The 22,991-nt window shown below is 35.2% G+C and overlaps 1 protein-coding gene and 1 long non-coding RNA gene across 5 annotated transcripts in view; one reads left to right on the forward strand and one right to left on the reverse strand.

The window, feature by feature from the left end:
• The window catches only part of LOC149785721 (uncharacterized), a 66,163-nt gene extending 45,223 nt beyond the window's left edge, over positions 1 to 20,940 (reverse strand). The window contains exons 1-2 of the long non-coding RNA XR_016425444.1: positions 20,821 to 20,940; positions 6,655 to 6,773 (exon numbers count right to left, since the gene is read on the reverse strand). This is a non-coding gene — a long non-coding RNA (uncharacterized LOC149785721). The remainder of the gene's footprint in view (positions 1 to 6,654; positions 6,774 to 20,820) is intronic.
• Positions 20,941 to 21,041: 101 nt separating this feature from the next.
• LOC149785722 (four-jointed box protein 1-like) overlaps positions 21,042 to 22,991 on the forward strand; it is a 158,407-nt gene continuing 156,457 nt past the window's right edge. For 3 of the 4 annotated variants that reach the window (XM_089979592.1, XM_089979595.1, XM_089979593.1), the window contains exon 1: positions 21,085 to 21,226. The gene's annotated coding sequence lies outside the window, so the exon portion shown is untranslated. Of the gene's footprint in view, positions 21,227 to 22,991 lie in introns of all 4 variants that reach the window. The other variant, XM_089979596.1, reaches the window with a different exon arrangement.

The raw sequence follows: 22,991 nt of genomic DNA on the forward strand, positions 1-22,991 counted from the left end.
TGGCACTACTGCTTACATTGACACTACTGCTTACATTGTCAGTTAGATCAATTACATCTTTTGCAATGAGAATCTAACAATGTCCTGTTTGCAAGAGGGTTTCTGGCCTCTGTCTTTAGACATGCACTGTTATTCATGATGGAATTGCAATTTTCACATATATTCAGCAGGACTGAATATTTATTGAATGCAGTAAAGGATATGGCTTCTTGGCTATAAACCTATTATGTCCTTGACACCTGGACTGCTTGTGGCCAAAAAGTCCTCATGAATGACATTTAAGTTGTTTCTTACGTTGGCAGTCAAAGGTAGTGTTTTGTTTCACCACACTTCAGGTACAGCTCATGTTGTTTTCCCACTCCAACGTTTTTGCCCACAAGAAATCTTGCTTTGTGTAGTATATTGAACTTATCCTCAGTCCATCTGTCTAGTAAAAACACATAAGTAGAAAATGTCAACCAACTTCACATTTGGGCAGCTTTTCTCTATAGCAAGGGTGCACAACCTTTTTCAGCCATGGGCCAGATTGCATTTTCTAAGATCACTCAAGGCCACAAACACTAATTTCTTGAATATAATTACTGTTCATGGGCCAGATTTCTGTGTTGTTTTAATTTGCCCTGAGGGCTGGACATAACATGTTCATGAGCCAGATCTGACCCACAGGCTGGGTGTTGTGCATCCCTGCTCTATAGGATCCAGGAACTGTTTTGCTCCAGAAGGTGATTCTGTCCCTTCCAAAGAAGCAGAGTATTGATTTGCCCTTTTTCTTGTAAAAATGGTTGTCAGCTTCACATAAGTCAGGCCAAAGTCTTGGATAAGATTATGGATGATGTGAATGTATTCTGATACAACACAGACAGTCTCTGCAGGGGCATACACCTCAGGCAATTATCTCACATTGTGAATTAACATTTCTGATGTGCGAGATAAGTTGATCCAGCTTCTTCTGAAAATACTCTTCCTTCCACTACAGGCATGATTGCCTCTAACAAAGATAATAACAGATGAAAAGTTTAACAGGTTAAAGAACTTGATAAGTTGATTGATGGTTTCATTTGTTGCTCCAGAGATACCATGACAGTGGATACTTCCTCTAAGACCATTTTCATTTATGCCTTTCACAAGAGAGTCCCCTTGTTAACAAATATCTCCTGTCTACTTTATGGTGGGTGACTGGGGGATGTTGCTTTCATTGACTGTTTTGCTCTGTCTACTTGTTTTCATGCTGTTTGTTTGGGTTCCTCAATTCTTTTTCCACGGGGGACTTTGTAATTTTTTCCAGTTTGAGGCTTAGATATAGAATTACATTACAAACATGTTGTATGGTTGAGGGTTTACATGCTTCTTTGGCATGTATTGTTGGATGGGTACAGGTGGTAACAGTAGGGTTCCCCTTAGCAGCAAAGGAAAATATTGTGTTTCCTTCAGTTTATAGGGTTCCCTTTAGTTGTTCAGGTAAAACTTTGTTATCCCTTCAGTTCATAAACCTTACATAATGATTTAAATGCTGTAATAGAAATATAAAATAACCATTCACAAAGGAAATGGCTGCTACAAAGAAGCTGCCTGGGACATTATGAATGTGTTGGAACTTATCACACTACTTGTTTCAAATACTTACAAATCTTAAATATGTTTTATTCACTGTGACATATTTGGAGAGATAATGAACTTCCAAGGTTGAGATATAGCAATAAACATTTAATTTTCATACAAACAAATTAGGACGCACAGCAAATAAATTTTGCACATTTAATTTCCATATTAAGAATTTTGGACCCACATCATTTAATTTCCGTGTCATAAAATGGTTCATTTCTTTTATGTGAAATTTAGATTTTGACCATTATAACAAAAACAATTGTTTTTATTGATGAAGAAATCTATAAACACACCTTACATATTAATATGCAACTAATAAATAAACTTATATAGAATGATGCCAATGCAGTAAAATCTCTATTGAAAGATCACCTATTCTGCCAAAAAAGTATGGTCTCTCAAGACAGGTGGTCTCTCATAACAGGTGTTACCACTATATAATCAATAAATCTGTGCACTGAGAATGTGGTCTTTCAAGACAGGTGGTCTTACATATCAGTGGTCTTTCAAGACAGGTTTTACTGTATAATCAAACATAATTTATTCTATGCATGCCACAAGAACATAATGACTAGCTCTCCTGTACCAGCAGCCTAAACCACTGGATAGACATGCCCACCCTAAGACTCAACATCAAAACATTTGAAAACATTTTTTATCAAAAAATAAGCCACCCGAATGGAAAATCAACCTAAGTTAAAAGCCAGACTTTAATTTCCCATTAGCAAATTAAGCTATGACTTAATGTACACTTAATGCTGGAAGTGCCAGTCTCATTACCAGTAATAAGAATGACATTTATTGTCAATGAGCAAAGCAAGTTACCGCTTGAATTTCAATTAATATGTTCACTTACTGTAAAGTCAACCTCAATGATAAACCTAGCATTAATTGCCACTGAGCAAATTAAGCTATGTTTTAATGTTCACCTAATGGAATTTCAACCTAATTAATAACCATGGTATTAATTATGACTGAGCAAGGCAAGTTATGGGTTAATGTTAACATTACTGACTTGATGGATCCAAATTTATTGGAGTGTCAGTCTCATACATACACAGGATACTGGGATATAAAATGATTGCAAAATAACGTTCATCTACATGCATTCCATATTTTCTTCTGAAACTCTTACAATTCTTGTACACTATTGATTTTGATAGCAAAGCAAACCACAGCTGCATGCAGTTTGACTGGAAAATAGTGCTTTTGCACCTTGATGAGTGGAGAAATGTGAGTGAATTTGAACAAATTACATTACGATGTGAGGATTTCTCCTATTTTAATTATTATGAGAGAACATTTTCACTACCTGATATTATGTTTTTACGTGTGTTATTTTTTCTTAGATTTTGTAATGCAACCTGCTGATAGTGCAGACTTTGTCTTAAAATAACTTTTTGAAACAATATTTCACATCTTGAACTAACAGATTTGCATGCAAAACTATTCACATCTTGCACTAGCATGCAACACTATTTTGACTCTTGAACCAGATGATTTGTATGCAACACTGTTTGACATCTTGTACTAGCAGATTTATATACAACACCATTTCACATCTTGAACTTGCAAATTTGTATGTAACACTATTTGACATCTTGTACTAGCAGATTTGTATACAACACTATTCATGAGAAGACATTTTTCTCATCACTGATAGCTTTTGCAATACTACTTTGCGAGATTTCCTTTTAGAACACTTTCACAGATTAGACTTAAATATAATTCTATGAAATACTATTCATGAAATGTCTTTTCATTACCAGAACATTTGTTTGTGCTTTTGTCTGTTTTATTTTTTCCATAGACTGTGCAAAATTCCAATACTCAATGAGAACTATTTTTGTTTCTGACAGAGTTTTTAATATTATTTTTGAGAAGTTTTCTCATTTCTCAATACTAATAGAGCATTTTCACATCTTGAATCAGTACTGTGGGAAAATTAGTAGTGTAAGCTTTCATTAGTAATATAACAGTGGATTTAGCATTTTGACATAGTACTGTACATCCAAATAAATAAATCTCCCTTTATTATTGTAAATAAAACCAACATGAAAAGAAGTAAGCTGAAAGCCTACTTCCACACAGAGCTAGTGTCAAAATATGGGGGGGGGAGTCTGCAAGCAGACAAAGAATTTGACTCATAGGTGCTCAGTCAGTCTGAGACTGAGTACAGCAACATCATCATCATCATTTAAATTATAAACGTTTTCACCCATATGGTCTGGTCAATGTCCATAAGGGTGACTATTTAATTGATCCCGGGGGAAGGAATTAGAGCCTCATCCCCTAGGCATTACTGTGCACAAAAGGTACTATTTAATGGAGCTGTCAAATCTTGGGTCAATATGACTGGCTTCATAGACCCTAGTGACCTGAATGTAAGGCTATACTTGAGTGGGGATAGACCCAGCACACACTCGAGTTAAAGGTAGCAATTCAGTCTGCATTAACTGCACTAGGTGTCAACCAAGCAGTATGTGATGCCAGTAGCAATTGGTCACCACTATGGCATCACATCAGGACACCTAGGCTTTTATTCCCATGTGGAGGGTTAATTAATTGTTCATGAAGAGAGAAAAAAGTGCCTCTCCCTTCATGTATTTAATATGTCCTATGCATGTTTATTAATTTAATGTCCAGCAGTGGCGAGGAGGAAGGTTCGTTCAGGGAGGAACCTGCTTAAATTTTTTGACTCCCTTGCCAAAAGATTAATGAATTGTTATCTTGATGGATTTTTGGAGATATATTCTGTGCCGTTTTTAATAAAGATAGTACCGCACCAGTGACCACTTAGTGATAGTCTGTAGGTTTATTTAAACTTTATGTATCGAGTCTGATTTGGGTGGGGTGGTTCTTGGTTTGCATTCACCCTTTTGTGTATGGTTATTTAAACTTTCCTAGTCTTAATGGTGCGCTGCTTTGTGCAGCTGGGCCTGATGATCCTTAGGGTTTGGATCACCTCATATATTCTTAAACTTAGGGTCCTAGCTAGTTTTGCTAGGTATTTGGTTGCCAGATTGTGCAGCTGGGCCTGAAGGTCCTTGGGGTTTGGACCACCTTATAGGTATTAATTTTGGGGTTATAGTAAGTTTTCCTATCTTGATAGACTTTGCCACCTTGTGCAGCAGGGCCTGATGGTCATGGGCTTTTTAGACCACCTTATATATTCTAGTTTTATTGGTCTTATCTAGATGTTCTAATTGTTTTTAGTGCCTCGAGGAGAGGCTGTGCCTTAGTGCAGTTGCATTTGTTGTACTGCCACATTGCGGTAGGAAAAGACGTTAGTGTCCTTAATTTCATGTTGTAGGATTGTGATGCCCTAGAAAAAAAAATATTTTTTTATTTTTATTTTTTGAAAAAATAATTTTTTTATATAAAAAATATAAAAAAATTAGATTAAGGGTTATTGCAGTTTATTTGTTTCTATATGTGTGGGTTTAGGATTGGGCTAAGTACTTGCTAATCAATCTCTATGTTTGATTTTTTTTTATAGTTTTTTGGATGAAGCTATTAGTATGTTGTTATTTTATTTTCAGGCTAAGTCTATTTGATTAAGACATATCTTTGCCGAATACTTGGGTCGCTAAGACATGTCAAAGATATCTGATCTTATTTATTCCCTAATTTTAAGTTTATTAGCCTGTCTACTAGTTATGATAATTGTTCCTATTTTGCTTTATTTATGTGATGTTATTTTATTTTCAGGCTAAATCTATTTTGATAAGACAGATATCTTTACCAAATGCTAGGGTCGCTAAGACTTGTCAAAGACATCTGTTCTGATTTATGCCCTAATTTTAAGTTTGTTAGTCTGTCTACTAGTTATGGTAGGTTTGGACTTATTTTGTTTTGATTATTATCCTAGCTTGTGGATAGAGTTATTTATGTGATGTTATTTTCAGGCTGAATCTATTTTGATACGACATATATCCTTGCCGAATACTTGGGTCACTAAGACATGTCAAAGACATCTGGTCTTGTTGTTCCTTACATTTAGTTTGTTAGCCTGTCCCCTAGTTGTAATTAATTGAATGGCATTTATTTATTGTTTAGCGGGTCATACACGTTTGTTCAAATCCCCCCTTTTTCGCAATGTCGTTGAGGAAGTTTATAATATTTTTGTAAGTAATGTCCTTATTTAAGTTTTGTTATTTGAGGAAATATGGATAGGTGGGTGGGGACCCTATTTTATGTTGATTAGTCCTAAACCTAGTTCTTTGGGTTCCATACTTATGGCAGGTGTTAAAAACATGTTCTAAATCTTCTTGGAGTGGACAATGTGGGCATTTACCATTTGAGTTTATGTTGATTGTCAAATATTTCCCAAAGCTGCTGGCTAATTTAGTTTTGCCTATTAGTGACCTATTGATAAGTTTTTGATCCTGACTTCTAATGTGTTGGGTTGGTGTGCCTTGCGATCTTATTTAGTATGGAGTATAACTTGCATCCCTTTTTGCTGTCATCCTATTGTTGTTGCCACTTTTTGTCGATTTTAATTCTGATGATGCTATACAATTCTTGGATGCTGTAGTATAATGCTATGGAGTCGGGTTCATGGAGATATTGTTTAGCTACTTGGTCTGCTTTATCGTTACCTGCAAACCGATATGGGAGGGCACCCACATGAACTCTCTAAGTACAGTAACAGACTGAGACTAGCAGAAATACTTTCAACTTTAACTGCATGATGGGTCACTATTAACTAAATAAAAGCCATGCAAAACATCTGTAAGTGACACACTGTCCTTTATGCAAAATGAGAACTTCTCTTTCAAGGCTGATAGAAACTGGAGGGAAAAGAAGTTGGAATAGACAAGCACCCACCCCCAATGAAATTGAAGTCAAGATGAAATTTTTGGATATTCATAGAACAGAACTGTCCAGAGAGAGAGATCCTAGTGTGGAAATACCTAAATAATAACATGGGAGTCACCAGATAAATGTTAGAAGGCAAAGGACGATGACACATATGGATTTTTGTAAGATCACTACAAGGGTACATATTTGCCAGATTGCAAAGGAGGATGCACAAATTATACCTACCTTTTTCTACCTTATGGGCTTCCACTTTAAAACATCACACAATAACAATATGGCTGCATTCAGCAAAGGCCTTGCAGACAGTGCCAAAAGAAATGCCAGAGAGACTGCACCACAGAGCTCTGCAAGACACCAGTGAGATCTAGTTAAGTAGAAGTGGTGATGAAAATGACATCATAGGAAGATCTCTGAGAATGAGGAGGAGGAAGATGGGGAAGGATCTACTCTGATAAAATATTTCACTGAAAAGATCAATTTGATGGATATCATGTGCAGGAATCAAACACCACTGTCTTTCTCTCATCTTCTCTTCAGAAAAAAGTCGAAAATAAAAGGTAAGTCCAACAAGTTAAAAGAAGAGAAAGGAACAGATTAAAGAAAATGTATAAGGGAAAATAAAAAAGAAAGATATCCAGATAAACTCACCTCATCAGCTGCAGAAAAAGAACTGGAGATGAGGGAACTATTAGGGAAACAGCCCTTAATTCTCATGCTTTCAGGGAGGGGATTGGAAGAAAGCAGTCCAAGTGTAGAATATATCTTAAGAGAAATGAGCAAAAGAAAAACAATTCCCTTTGGAAAATAAAGCTATATAGAGGAGGCAGTTTGTTAGGAGTAATCAGTAAAACAAACAAGATAGACCCTAATCTACAGGTCCATTATCCTATAGCAGATCAGGATCTTTGTTGGTTGCAGTTTGACTTGACTTATAAGCAAGTATATATATTACGTAGAGACAACCCAGAGAAAGTAAAAGAGGACTCAGAACAAAACAAGCAAGACAGACTTGTTTCATGTCAGAAATATTAACATCAAATATAGAATAGGAAATTATTTATTCTGAACATAAATATAAACTTTATCTAGTCATATGACATGAATATTTCCATGCTTGGTCAGTGTAAAATAGAAGGACATGACTTAGTTTCTATGACTATTATTGGTACAAAAGAAAGAAAAAGTTGATGAAGTTAACCATTTACATAAAAATTGATTTCTCAAAGAAACACATTACATGACAATTGAATTAAGATTATAATGGAAGAAAATTGCAAGAAAATTTTATAAAAAATAAATGCAATGAAGACAGAAAATCAGGAGCAGGAACTTTAATAGAAAATAAATGGGGTTATATGGTAGCTGTTGCGGTGTGTAGGGGAAATAATCAGGTAAGGCAAACAAACATTTTACCACACCAAGTTCAAATTAAAAATTTCCCACCAATAATCATTGTCACATTCTTAATGAGCAGACCTCACAGAAGACATCCTGATATCATTTTTCAGTCTAGAGTGTTTCTGATATAGAACAGTTTGTATCCTATGTTAAACTAAACCTTTAAATTCTTAATAATGATTTGTCTAAAAGTTTATATGCTAACACATACATTATTACTACATCTCTTATCACATTTACACTCACTTTCAACCTCTGCATCAAAAATATAAATGTAAAATAACAGTACTTTCGGTGCGTGGTTAGATAAAGGACTACTAACTTCAATCCAGTGGTAACTAAATATATACCAGAGATACAGTGTATATCTATTTAGTGTGAAAACCATATATACTCATAAATAAAGTCAAACTGCAAACAACAAAGATCCAGATATGCTGTAACAAAACATGCCAACAGATCAGGGCCTATGTTGTTTGTTTTACTGTTTACTCCTAACAAACTGCACAGACCCAGATCTGCCAGTGCATTATGCAGTGGCAGATCTGGGCTTGTGCAAGATTGCAGTTGGACTCATAAGCAAGTATATATGGTATATAAATAGTGATAAAAAAATCTCTTAGCTGCTTTATGTACTTCTGGATGACCTTAAAAATCTCCTCCTTGACCTCAAGGGATTGCAAGGGATTATCCATTAATAATGATGCTACTATATTTTGTTCAGCATATTTTTTACTGAACTACTAAGATACATGCTGTTTCTAATTGTTCTGTGAGATATAATATTATATTTCTTTGCAATAAACAGTCTGAATACACTTTAAACATTTATCAATGCAGGATGTAAGCTTCTAAACTGAATAAATTAACTAGGAGTAAAACATATGGTTAACTGTAACACATTTTTAATTAAAAATAAATAAAATGGTACCAAATATTGAAATATTTTTTTTTAAATACATTTTGGATGACATATTTTGAAATATTCTGACTATAGTCAAGATAGTTTGATAGACTGCTGAGATCCTAAATGATATTCAATAAGTGTATCATCATCTAATACAAAAGTATTAGCATCATCTAATACAAAAGTATTAGCATCATCTAATACAAAAGTATTAGCATCATGTAATAAAATGTGTTATCATCATGCAATAAAGTGTTATCATCATGCAATAAAAAGTATTAGCATCATTCAATAAAAATTATCATCATCATGCAATAAAAATTATCATCATGCAATAAAAAGTATTATCACCATGCAATAAAAAGTATTATCATCATGCAATAAAAAAGTTATCATGCAATAAAAAGTGTTATGATCATGCAATAAAAAAGTCATCATGCAATAAAAAGTGTTATCATCATGCAATAAAAAGTATTATTATCATGCAATAAAAAGTGTTATCATCATGCAATAAAAAGTATTATCATCATGCAATCAAAAAGTTATCATGCAATAAAAAGTGTTATCATCATGCAATAAAAAAGTATTATCATCATGCAATAAAAAGTATTATCATCATGCAATAAAAAAGTTATCATGCAATAAAAAGTGCTATCATCTTGCAATAAAAAGTATTATCATCATGCAATAAAAAAGTTATCATGCAATAAAAAGTGTTATCATCATGCAATAAAAAAGTATTATCATCATGCAATAAAAAGTATTATCATCATGCAATAAAAAAGTTATCATGCAATAAAACGTGTTATCGTCATGCAATAAAAAAGTATTATCATTATGCAATAAAGGTGTTATCATACAATAAAATGTGTTATCATCATGCAATAAAAAGTATAATCATCATGCAATAAAAAGTGTTATCATCATGCAATAAAAAGTATTATCATCATGCAATAAAAAAGTTATCATGCAATAAAAAGTGTTATCATCATGCAATAAAAAAGTATTATCATTATGCAATAAAGGTGTTATCATCATACAATAAAATGTGTTATCATCATGCAATAAAAAGTATAATCATCATGCAATAAAAAGTGTTATCATCATGCAATAAAAAAGAAATATCATCATGCAATAAAAAGAAATATCATCATGCTATATAAAGTGTTATCATGCAATAAAAATGTATTATCATTATGCAATTAAAGGTATTATCATGTAATAAAAAGTGTTCTCATGTAACAAAAATGTGTTATCATCATGTAATTAAAAGTGTTATCATCATGTAATAAATATTTTTATCATCATGTAATAAATATGTATCATCATGCAGTAAAATATATTATCATCATGCAATAAAAATATATTATCATTATGCCAAAAAGTATTATCACATAAAAAAGTGTTCTTATCATGATACAAAGTATTATCATCATGCAAATAAAAAGTTTGTTTCATCATATAAAGTTTAATCATGTAAGTAAAGTTATCCTCATGTCATTTAACTTTTTACATCATGTAAGTAAAGTTATCCTCATGTCATTTAACTTTTTACATCATGTAAGTCAAGTTATCCTCATGTCATTTAAGTTTTAACATCATGTAATAAAAAGTGTTATCATCATGAATAAAAAAAGTATTTTCATCATGCAATTAAAAATTGTTGTCATCAAGTAATAAAGGTGTTATTATTTTATAACAGCCATATAATAACTAAAAGCAATATGGCCACATGAATGCAGTCCTTGGCAGGGAGAAATGCAGATGTCTCATGTGTTATAAATGCAAGTAAGAAGTTGTGGACATCTAACAACTGGACTTTACAAATGGCTGATGGTTACAAGATTGAATTCGACAAAATTCTGTGTCAAAGCAGACTACTGCATGACATAAAATTTTCTGATAAACAGAAGATGGTGGTACGAAATTAAGCACACAAAATGTTGAGGAAAGCATTGTTTTCATGAGAAGGGAGAATTTATTTCAAATTTGTTCATAGTACATAAATCTGATGGGCAGATCAGACCAGGTTATAGATCTGAAGAAATGTTCTGCTTTTCATATGAAGAAAATCTAGTAGAGTTTGTGCTCTTTGTTTTCCAATAAGCTATGAGAATGCCTGGCAACATGTCAGCCCCGTTTTGCTGTTTTTCATCAATGTAAGTTCTTATAGATTGAGCAAGTGTTCTATTGAAGCATTTGCAGGTGCTATTGGTTTCAGGGTGGTACGGTGATGTATTATAATGTTTTATTTCCATCCATTTGCACAACTCAGAGATAATTTTAGACATAAAATTCTGACCTCGATCTGAGACAAGTGATATAGGTGCACCATAACAAAATATAATGTCTCTGTACAGGATATCTGCAATTTCAGTAGCTTCCTGGGACCTTAAAGGGAATGCTTCAACAAAGCGACTGAAGCTGTCCACACACAGTAGACTATACTGAAACTTTTCTGGAGTTTTAGTGAGAGGTCCAAGAATGTCCATGTGCCAGTGTTCAAAGTTCAAGCATTGATATTGATGGCATAGGATGAAGGGGTGTGTTATAAGTATGATTTCAACCTAAGTGCTGCATCAGATTCTAGCTGTTAGCAGAGACAATTGGCCAGAACATTAATCCCAGCATTCTGGGTATTTGATACCAGAACTGTCAACAGGTTCCATTTTGTTGTTTATCTTCCTATGGCTAATTGGGCCAGGACCAGTCCAGTCCTACTGGCAAGGCACAAATGTTAAATTAAATAAGATCCCTTATCTCTAACCCTTACTAAAACAAAGCAAAGTGGTAGTAGGGGCAGTTATGGGCTTGGTGCTGTAAGCAACACTGGTTTTTAGTTTTTGTGAAGATTTTAGCTTTATTTTACATAAAGTTGTAGGACCCTAATACTTGGTGTTTGTGTGTCCTTTGAACCCAAATGTAACATTTTTGTGGCAGCAGTAGAGATTCCAATAATTCTGTGTGAATTATTTGGAATTTTTCAATACATTGGAATTGTGTTTGACAATTCTGAGTTCAGCAAATCTGTGTGTGATATTAACAGTGACTGGTTGTACTGTATGTATAACATACAGTTGTTGACTGCTAAGTGCAAAGTGTGTATCACTGTAACAAGTGGTACAGTGTATAAGTGTATAAGTCCAGAAATTCATAGAAAAGAAAAGCTAGTCCAGTGGCTGTGAATGCAGTGATAGAACTTACAGCACGTACATATAGTTTGTCAGCATGTCGGCTGCTGATGAGTCAGAGTGTCACGTTGAAGTTGAGGGAACAAAAGTTGCTTCAGGATGACAATGAAGAAAAGCGGCAGCACAGAATTTGATGGAATTTACAGATACTGAGATTCTGGAGTATGAAGAGGAACTTAACCTTGAGCACATGCAACCACCCAAGGAAGCAAAGCGAAAACCCAGCGTAAAGAAGAATGAAAGAGAACTGGACTTAAGACAGAAAGAGTTTGAATGGGAAATGGAAAGAGAGAAATTAAGATAAGAAATGAAGTATTTGGAAATTGAGTTAGAAAGAGTAAAACATCAGGAAACCGCAAATGAAAAAACATTTTCAATCTCATTTAAGGTAAAGCTTCAGGCATATGACCATGAATGAGGAGACGATATTGCAACTTTCCTAGCAAAGTTTGAAACAATTGCAAAACAGGCTAAGTGGTCTGATGAGTAGAAAGTATTACAGCTAAGAACTCTTTTGACAGGTGAGGATAGATATATTGCAACTCAAGCTTGTGGCGATTGCCTGGAACTTAGGAAATGAATGATTGATCACTTTGGAAAGAGACTGCATGAACATTTTACTGTGTTGGTAAGCTTGAAGAAGGAAAGCATTGAGACGTATCATGGTCTGATGGCCAGGATTAATCAACACATTAAGCGTTTCTTGGAGGATCATGGCCCAATTATTTGTCTTCGTGAGGAATTTTTCTTGAAAGCCTTTTCACAAGATCAAGCACAGTGGGCTCTATTCCAGTTGTAGAGGCTGCAGAAGATTATATTCCCACCAATGTACAACACTAATGGCAGAAGAATAAGTTTTGTCAAAATATAAATGTAAATAGTAACAAGACAAATATTCAGAACTTACAGCAGCAAGCAAAACTAACATCGATGTATGACTTTTCCAAGCATAAGAATAGGCAGACTGTTATTGATGCAAACAATGGGGACATATTGAAAGGTATTGTCCAACAGATGACATGAAACATCATGGCAACCCAGCAACTTGTTTTGTTAAGCCAACAATAGGTGAAAGGCTGATTTCAAAAACAGGATGTGTAAATGGGCACAAGATCTTGTTTGTGAAGGACACTGACTCAGATATGACCTTGACAACTGAAGATCTCATTGACGAGAGTTGCAAGCCGGAGCGGCACAAAGTTACGTTATACACATCAGTGGGTCAGCCATTAACTGCACAGTTGGTGGTGGTAGATATCAACACTATGTATTATAAGAGACCAGCACAAGTGGATCTTGTTTCAAATTTAGCTGCTGAAGCCCTATTGGGGATGGATATACTTAGCAAGAAAGGGTCATTTGTTGTTAAGAGGTCAATAGTAAGAGGACTCGACGATGACTGGAAAATACTGACCAATGTGAGGATGAGGATAAGAATGAAGTTGTCAGCAACAGCATTGAGACAGAAGATACTGATCAGCGTGATGACATTGAAGTTGACCAACTTTCAGCAATAAATGTGGACATGTTGTCAAAACTACAGATTGTGGATATAACTGCAAAGCATTAGAGAGAAATCCTTTGCTACTAGTGAAGAGGCTGAGGAGGAACCAATGGCATTCTTCTGGGAGAATGATAATTTGTGACGGAAATGGCAATCTGGTGATGGTTCACATGGAGGGGAGCAAATAGTTGTACCAGCAAGACTGAAAAATGGTAATGGAGCTGGCACATGATGGACCCCTTGCAGGTCACTTGGGTTTGGAGAAAACAAAAGAGGATTCTCCAACTGTTCTTTCGGCCTGGAATGTTTTCTGATGTAAAAAAGCTATTGTACATTGTGTCATGAATGCCAGATGACAGCAAAACAGACTGCAGGTGAGAAAGCACCAATGGTTTGCCCACAAGTGATAACAGAACCGTTCTCAAAAATTGCAATGGATATTGTAGGACCATTATCCAGAATGAAGTCTGGACACAAATACATCCTGATGGTGGTTGATGATGCAATGAGGTTTCCTGAAGCTTTTCCTTTGAAGGATATGGAGGCAACGAGTGTAGCTAGACTACTGATTGAGCTGTTTAGCCATGTTGGTTTTCCAAGGTTCATATTAACAGACAAAGGGACCATCTTCACTAGCACCTTACTGAAACATTTGTATGAGCTAGTGGGTATCTGTGGAGTTACAACAACACCTTGTCACCGACAAGTAAATCAAACGGTAGAACGTTTGAACGGGACGTTTAAGTCAATGACGCAGAAGTTCTGTACAGACAACATGAATGAATGGGATGAGATGTTACCATTTTGCTGACTGCATACTGCAAAGTCCCACATGAGGAGATGGGATTCACACCCTTTGAGAAAGACCCAGTTGTTTTGCATGGTTGGCCGTGTAGAGCACCAATGCAGAATGTTCAACGCTTCTTTATGGGAGAAAATGATGTCAGGAAGAAGTACCTGTGGAGCATTTTATGAATATGCATGAGAAGGAGGACTTGAATATTGAGAAACTGGGAGACTATGGTTTAGTTCAGAACAATAGCAGTAGGAAATGTAGGGACAGGAGGAAAGCTGCTCAAGCGAGGGTGGCAAACCATTCTGATATGTCCGCTAGTGATTCCAGCAGTATACCAAGAAAGTCAGACCAGATACAGACCCCCCAAATGTTGAAAACATCTATCCAGACCCAGACCCAGACCATTACTTGGCAGAAATACATGGAAGCTCAAACGAATATCACCATTTCGGAAACTCAAATTAAGTCACCACAAGACACAGAAGAAGAAGAGTACAATGAGAGTGCTAAATCTGAGGATGAAGAGACAAATGAAATTGCAGAGCACTATTCTGGGCTAGGAATAGAGGAAACCTTGTGCAGTTCAAAAAAGGCTGAAAACTGTGAAGTGGCAAATTTTATGTCGATCTAACAAGAATACATTAGCTGAGACCAGACAACCATTAGTTAGATTTATGGAGACAAGCGCGTATCATATCGCCATACTACCGTGTACGGTAATGTCCTTTAGAGGGAGAATTCTGTTCCAAATTAAACATTTGTTTATACAGCAGCCTTGTGGACACTTTAGGACAAGGAAAACTTCATTTTCATGGTAAAGTTGTCACAATTGAGAGAATGCAGAAACTCCGTTACTCAAACTACCAGGGTCAAGTTGACCCTGACTTTGGCGCCTCTGGAAAAAGGCGGCAGAGATATTTGATTCTAATTGGTACTTTAAATGAGAGGGCATGTTCCAACACAAAATTTCATAGGTTTTAATATCGCCCGCATCGAATTTTAATCAGTCTAAGCTTTTCCTACAAGAGGAGACCCAAAGGTTATGACTTCGAGAATTTGCAAGAAATTCTCGTTAAAAGGAACTGTTGTCCAAAAAGGGGACGATTGTCGAAAGGAACCGATGAACTAATTTACCGATTAGAGGGAGAAAATGTTGACAGCAAAGGTAGTGTGACAATTCCATGTAATTTGTTGATGCCATATATAATGCTTTGCTGAAGTTATTTATTTGTATCTGCATGAATCTTTTTTCTACATTTGTGTAATAATTTGCTTTATGAAGTATAACTGTGTTGAGTTTATGCATAGGAAGTTGTACATTAATCTTCTTTAGATAAGTTTGACGAATTGTTTGAATTTGTCGTCTTGTTTGCATAAGAATTATGTTCTAAGAATTTAATGCATTACATTAGTTAATATGATTTCAAGAATCCGTGTGAATTTGCCGAATTTAGAAGATTTCACGTATGATTAAGAATAAGTGTGTATTGACGGAAATGATCTAGTAATTGATTGACGTGATGTATCCTATTTATTCGCTGTGTATGTGGTAATGTGTAAGGTCAAGGCGTAACGAATTAGCCATTTGACTAACTAGGGTCATTATAGGACATGTGGAGTCGATTGATAGCCTTAGCATCTGTTTAGCACTGATAGTGAAATCTGATAACGAGGGAGAATAATGAAGAATTAACTGTTTCATAAATAACGGGAAATTTAGGTTGTCTCTATTTATATTTATTTAAAAGGGAGAAAATAGTTCCAGAGACATATAGAACGAATGAGGGATGTTATTCTGAGACCTATACAGAGAAGCATAGAGAAGAGTGCAGTGAGACATATAATCCTGTGACGCAACCCTGCGACGTATTAATCTCTGAAGAAGTATTTTGAGAGTGTCCTGAGACGGGTGGTAGAAAGTATCATCCCGAGATCCAAGGGGTCTGAACAGCGACAGAGGAAGCAAAAACAGACTGAGGACGAGCAGGTTATGAAATCATACAAGACGTTGACTTCGATTGTTCACTCGATCCTATGATGAACTAAATCTATCAGTAACAGATCGGCTATCTTATTTAGATCTATTTGCGTTTTCTTTGTATTTCGGTGAAAGTTACATTTCTAAAAGCAGAGTACATTCCTGATGTAATGAATTTTCACAGTGTTTGTATGTAATTGATTAAATTGTTTGTTTACATGTACGGGGGCTCGTGTTGGTTTGTTCTATATACCTGCTCAGATCTCTATCTATTCCACCTATAAGTTTCACCACTTATATTTACATTTACTCGAACCGGGCAATAACATCGAGGGCGGTTAATCCCTAGATAACGAAAACCAAATACGGAGGGACATTCACTCCCCCCGTGTAACAAAAACTATGCCAGTGCTGTGAAATATATAGTGTGGAAAACTCTGAGAATTAAAAAACCCAGTCCATGACAATGGCAATTTGTGCTATGCATGCTTATAGAATACTACAACAAGGTGTACCATGAACACCCACTTAGCACTCTCACTGAAACCACTCAATTATGATATGTTATAGCCAACAAAAATGGGGTTGAAATAGCACATGTGGAGGGTAAACAGCTGGTCTAATATGACCTGTTCATGTGATTCCATTTTTCTTTAAAGAGCACCTCTCAAGCAAGTGCCTGGGAGAAAATTCTACTTTATAATGCTCTTCCTCTGGCCTCCCCCCTTAAATCAATCACATCTAAGTATGCTTGGGTGCGGGTCCACTTTCATCATGTGCAGAGTGTGTCCGATTTCAAAAGTTTCCCTGCATATCCTTTTCTGAATTCTGAGTACCTTATCCAAACATGTTTCAACAACCACTCCATACCATAATATTATAATAGTCTATATGTGGTTGAATAAAAACTTTATAAAACCATATATAATTATTTATAGACTAAAGGGCTTTAATAATGAAACTTTATGAAACCATATATAATGATTTATAGACAGAAGGTTGCTTGGTTGCTTGGTTTGGTGCTTTATGGCACAGCAACACAAGTAGGTTATTAAATGCTTAGGTAATTGGTGTAAAGAGCTTTGCCCAAGGACAAACCATGGTAGATGACCCAGGTTAGTCAATGGTAGGATTCAAACCCGTACCCTTTTGGTCGTGAGTCCAGCAGCTAACCAATGAGTCACAGCTGCTCCCCACAGACAACAGGTGTTTAATACATGAGACTGTATAAAAACTTATATATTGATATACAGACAAGGCATTTAATAATGAAACTGTATAAAACCTTACATATTGATCTACAGACAGAAGGCCTTTAATAAAGAAACTTTATAAAACCATATATATTAATCTACAGACAAGGCCTTTGATAATAAAACTGTATAAAACCTTATATATTGATCTACAGACAGAAGGCCTTTAATAATGAAACTGTATAAAACCTTACATATTGATCTACAGACAGAAGGCCTTTAATAATGAAACTGTATAAAACCTTACATATTGATCTACAGACATTAGGCCCTTAAGAATGAAACTGTATAAAACCTTATATATTGATCTACAGACAGAAGGCCTTTGATAATAAAACTGTATAAAACCTTATATATTGATCTACAGACAGAAGGCCTTTAATAATGAAACTGTATAAAACCTTACATATTGATCTACAGACATTAGGCCCTTAAGAATGAAACTGTATAAAACCTTATATATTGATCTACAGACAGAAGGTCTTTGATAATAAAACTGTATAAAACCTTATATATTGATCTACAGACAGAAGGCCTTTAATAATGAAACTGTATAAAACCTTACATATTGATCTACAGACATTAGGCCCTTAAGAATGAAACTGTATAAAACCTTATATATTGATCTACAGACAGAAGGTCTTTGATAATGAAACTGTATAAAACCTTATATATTGATCTACAGACAAGGCCTTTGATAATAAAACTGTATAAAACCTTATATATTGATCTACAGACAAGGCCTTTGAAACATACAACTTTATAAAACCTTATGTACTGATCTACAGACAAGGCCTTTGAGACATACGACTTTATAAAACCTTATATACTGATCTACAGACAAGGCCTTTGAAACATACAACTTTATAAAACCTTATGTACTGATCTACAGACAAGGCCTTTGAGACATACGACTTTATAAAACCTTATATACTGATCTATGTACAAGGCCTTTGAAACATACCCCGGTACAACTTTATGAAACCTTATATACAGTTACATACTGATAGATCAAAAGATTTCCAGAGGTCTATCCACAAACTTTCACCTGCTGCATGTAACCATTCCTCAGTCATATGAATCAAAACTGTTTTTACACAATTTCACTATTTGAAATATTTTTGTCAATTTGTCAGTTTATGCATCCATTTTCAACACTAGTTTCCAGGGCAAAACTCATGTCAGTTTATGCATCCAATTTCAACACTAGTTTCCAGGTCAAAACTCATATGTCAGTTTATGCATCCATTTTCAGCACTAGTTTCCAGGGTAAAACTCATGTCAGTTTATGCATCCATTTTCAACACTAGTTTCCAGGGCAAAACTCATGTCAATTTATGCATCCATTTTCAACACTAGTTTCCAGGTCAAAACTCATGTCAGTTTATGCATCCAATTTCAACACTAGTTTCCAGGGCAAAACTCATGTCAGTTTATGCATCCATTTTCAACACCAGTTTCCAGGGGCAAAACTCATTACTCAAAACTGGCCAAGCATATTCTGTAAGTACTGTGGAATTACATTGTTTTTTAGCTTTGTCACAAAGTTCTTCAAAAGTTTCCAAATTTTATCCGGATTTCCATTACCAGACTCAAGCAGATTTTTGCAGTAAACATGTATTATCTTTATAATAAGACTGTTAACCATATTTATCTATATTCTTTAGTTCTCATTTGGACCTAAAGTAAAAAGTGTTGTAGTGAACACCACTTTTCAATATGACCATTATTTCAGAAGGAGTAGCAATAAAAAGATTTTCAAGATGGAGGTTAGCTTGGCACCATTTTTATCTGCACCATTAGTCCAGTAATTATACCAAAATTTCTTACATGATTTTGGAGTTTGGCCCCAGAAACTAGTGTTGGAAATGGATGCATTAACTGACAAATTGACAAAAACATTTAAAATAGTGAAACTGAAGAATTGTGAATAGTAAAAGCAAATCTGGCCTATTAGTTTAAAGGTGTAGCAAACTTCATGGAGATATCTTCATTAGTTATGGAGTTATGCCCTGGAAACAACTATTAATGTTTGGTTAGATTGATGAAATGGATGAAAATTTCGTAACATGTTAAAACTAAAGAACTGTGAATAGTAAAATACACATCTGGATTACCAGTCTAACACATACAATATACCAAGTTTCATATAGACATCTAGATTACCAGTCAAATACATACATTAAACCAAGTTTCACATAGACATCTGGATTACACATCTAATACATGTAAAATACCAAGTTTCATACAGACATCTGGATTACCAGTCTAATACATACAGTATACCAAGTTTCATATAGATATCTAGATTACCAGTCTAATACATACAATATACCAAGTTTCATATAGACATCTGGATTACCAGTCTAATACATACAATATACCAAGTTTCATACACGCATCTATATTACCAGTCTAATATATGCAATCTACCAAGCTTCATAGAGATATCTAGATTACCAGTCTAATAATATTCAGAGTATACCAAGTTCCATACAGACATCTGGATTACCAGTCTAATATATACAGTATGCCAAGTTTCAATGAGATATTGAGAGTGCTTTTGGAGTTTGCCCATGAAACAAAAGTGTGGATGGAGGGACGGAGGGAGGGACAGACAGCTGGATAAAAGCATAAAAATATTCAAATTAAAGAACTGAATATAATAAATACATCACAATCATTAGTCTAATATGTCTATAAAATTCAGAGAGAAGAGATACCTTGAACAGTTTGAAAATTATGCTTTGGAAACAAATATGTTTACAGACTGATAGACATGGTAGACACACAGGTCAAAAAAACTAAAAAAATACTGAGCAAAAGGAACATGTGGACCACTAGTCTAATATGTGGACCACTAGTCTAATATGTGGACCACTAGTTTAATATGTGGACCACTAGTCTAATATGTGGACCAAGTTTCATAGAGATATATCAGACATTTTCAAAAATGAAAATGGTCATGGACAATCAGATGGACCATGTGGTAGTTGTATGTAATTCACCTGGATGATAATAAAAATGTATTACAGAATCACAGCATGAGAAGTGATACCATATATACTTGCTTACAAGTTGAGCCAAACTGCAAACAATAAAGATCCTGACCTGCTGCAGCATAATATGCCTGCACATCAGAGTCTATGTTGTTCTACCGATTACTTCTATCACACTGCTCAGACCCAGATCTTCTGGTGCATTATGCAATGGCAAATCTGGGTCTGTGCGATTTGCAGTTGGACTCGACTTATAAGTGAGTATATACAGTAAATTAAAAGTTCAATCAAGGCATGGTACAAGATCCAACAGTGCTTCTTAAAAACAGTTATTAACTAAATACAAACAATCATTTCTTATTTACCAGAATTATTATGTACCCTATCTGCAACTGAACTCCCCCATCTCAAAGTCAGGTATGTATGGTAGTGTAGCTTTATCAGGGGAGAAATCTGACACTGTTACCTTGCCCAGTCAATGGAAGACTTGAGATTAACCAAGCAGTGATCTAGGGATACCCCCCTTAACTCATTCCTTACACACTCCACAAAAACTGTGCTACACCTCAAGTGTGAAGTGTTGTGTGTTCTTCACTAACACTCATACCTGGATAGGCTACCTCTCTCTGTAGATACTTTTGACTCGCACATTTGCAAGGAGGCTGGTCTTTAGTTCTCATTTTCTGCAACAGCTTGCTATTGGATTAACACCTTGGCTTAACATGTTTTAACCTGGGGAATCTTCCTGCACAACTAAGAAAATACCACCAGGTAAGAGAAGAAAAACAGTGTATACTTTCACTGGGTATAATATTGTTTGATTCAGAAGAGGACCCGAGTTTTCCATTTATTATTCAAAATCTAACCTACTCTCATATGAATATTAAAGGCAGCAATAGATGTTGTTGCTACAATATAGAACTACATGATTTTTTCATATTGTATTTTCTTCATCATCTAATCTGCACTTTCAAATTGCCTTTTAAATTGCCCTGAAGCATAATTTCAATCTCTGATGGGTGTTACTGACCAATATTAGACCAGAGATGTTATTTAGGGCAACATATTTTCATACCATCTGTATGTGCTTATACGCTGAGTCCAACTGCAAACTGCATATACCCAGATCTGCCATCACATAATGCAGTGATACATCTGGATCTATGCAGTTTGTTAGGAATAACCAGTAGAACATAAACATTGACCCTGATCTGAAGGTGCATTATACTAAGGCAGATTAGGATCTTTCTTGTTTGCAGTTTTGCTCATCTTATAAGTGAGTATATATGGTACTTATGCAGACAAGTTAAACTAAAGCTGCACAAAGAAATATATAAACACATTAAAACTATGAAAATTATGCAAAAAAATTTAATTTTAAGAATTTTGGTCAAAAGTTTTAAAGTATTGTTCACCCTGTAACATCTTGGTGATTAAGACTCAGTCTTGCAGTATAAATTTTGTTTTACAGCTTTCACAAAATGCCCTTCAGAAAAACAAAAAATGCAATTAGTTCCAAACAAGGGTGAAAAATACCCAGTTTATTAAAATCTCTAATAGAACTCTGATATCATTCAGCAGCAAGTATTATTTGCAAAATCAGGGTCTGTAGAGTTTGAAAATGGATTCAACTTGTAAGCAAGTACATTCAGCAAGGGTCTCACCTCTATAATGCAATGCAGACAGGACTGAATGGGGGTAGACTTCACCAGTGTCTTTCTGTCAATTCACCAGTTGATATTAAAAATTGTATGTTCTGATGTAAAATAAAGTGCCTTCTATCTGATTTTGTATTACAGTGTACTAACACAGTCAAGCAATGAAAAGCAAAAGTCCAGTTCCAAACTTCTATCATATTTCTGCCAAATAAACTCTAGTGGTTAGTGCATCTGCCTCGGATGTGGAAGGTCATGGTTTCGAACCCTGGCCAAGTCATACCAAAGACTTATAAAATTGGTACTAATAGCCTCCTTGCTAGGCACTCAGCATTAAGAGGTTAGTGTTAGGACTGGTCAGCCTGGTGTCAGAATAATGTGACTGGGTGGGACATCATGCTGCAGACATGAAGTCCCAGTGATGCCCCAGTGCTAGACATCACTATAAACTGCCACACTGCAGACATCATAGTGATATGACTGAATTTTTTCTAAAGTTACATTAAAAATCCAAATTACACACAGACAAACACACAGACACACACACAGAGACTTACACACACAGACACTGTCAGTACCCTGCACTTTATTTTTTACTGACAGTTTATATTTTTATGGTGACTTTATTTGCAGCAGGGAACCATTTTAGCAAGTTTTTATTTCATTGCATGAGTCCAAGGCATCCAAACAAAAATCAGGATAGTGGACATTCTCTGATCTACATTAAGCAATGCATTCAGACCACTGTTGTGAATTGTCATTACTGCCAGCCTTCCCACCTGCACCAATTCCCATTTGCACAGGCCATGTCATTACTGTCAGCCTTCCCACCTGCACCAATTCCCATTTGCACAGGCCATGTCATTACTGTCAGTCTTCCC

This window comes from Sinohyriopsis cumingii, chromosome 13 (genome assembly GCF_028554795.1).
Source record: "Sinohyriopsis cumingii isolate HCF-2022 chromosome 13, ASM2855479v2, whole genome shotgun sequence".
Lineage (NCBI taxonomy): Eukaryota > Metazoa > Mollusca > Bivalvia > Unionida > Unionidae > Sinohyriopsis > Sinohyriopsis cumingii.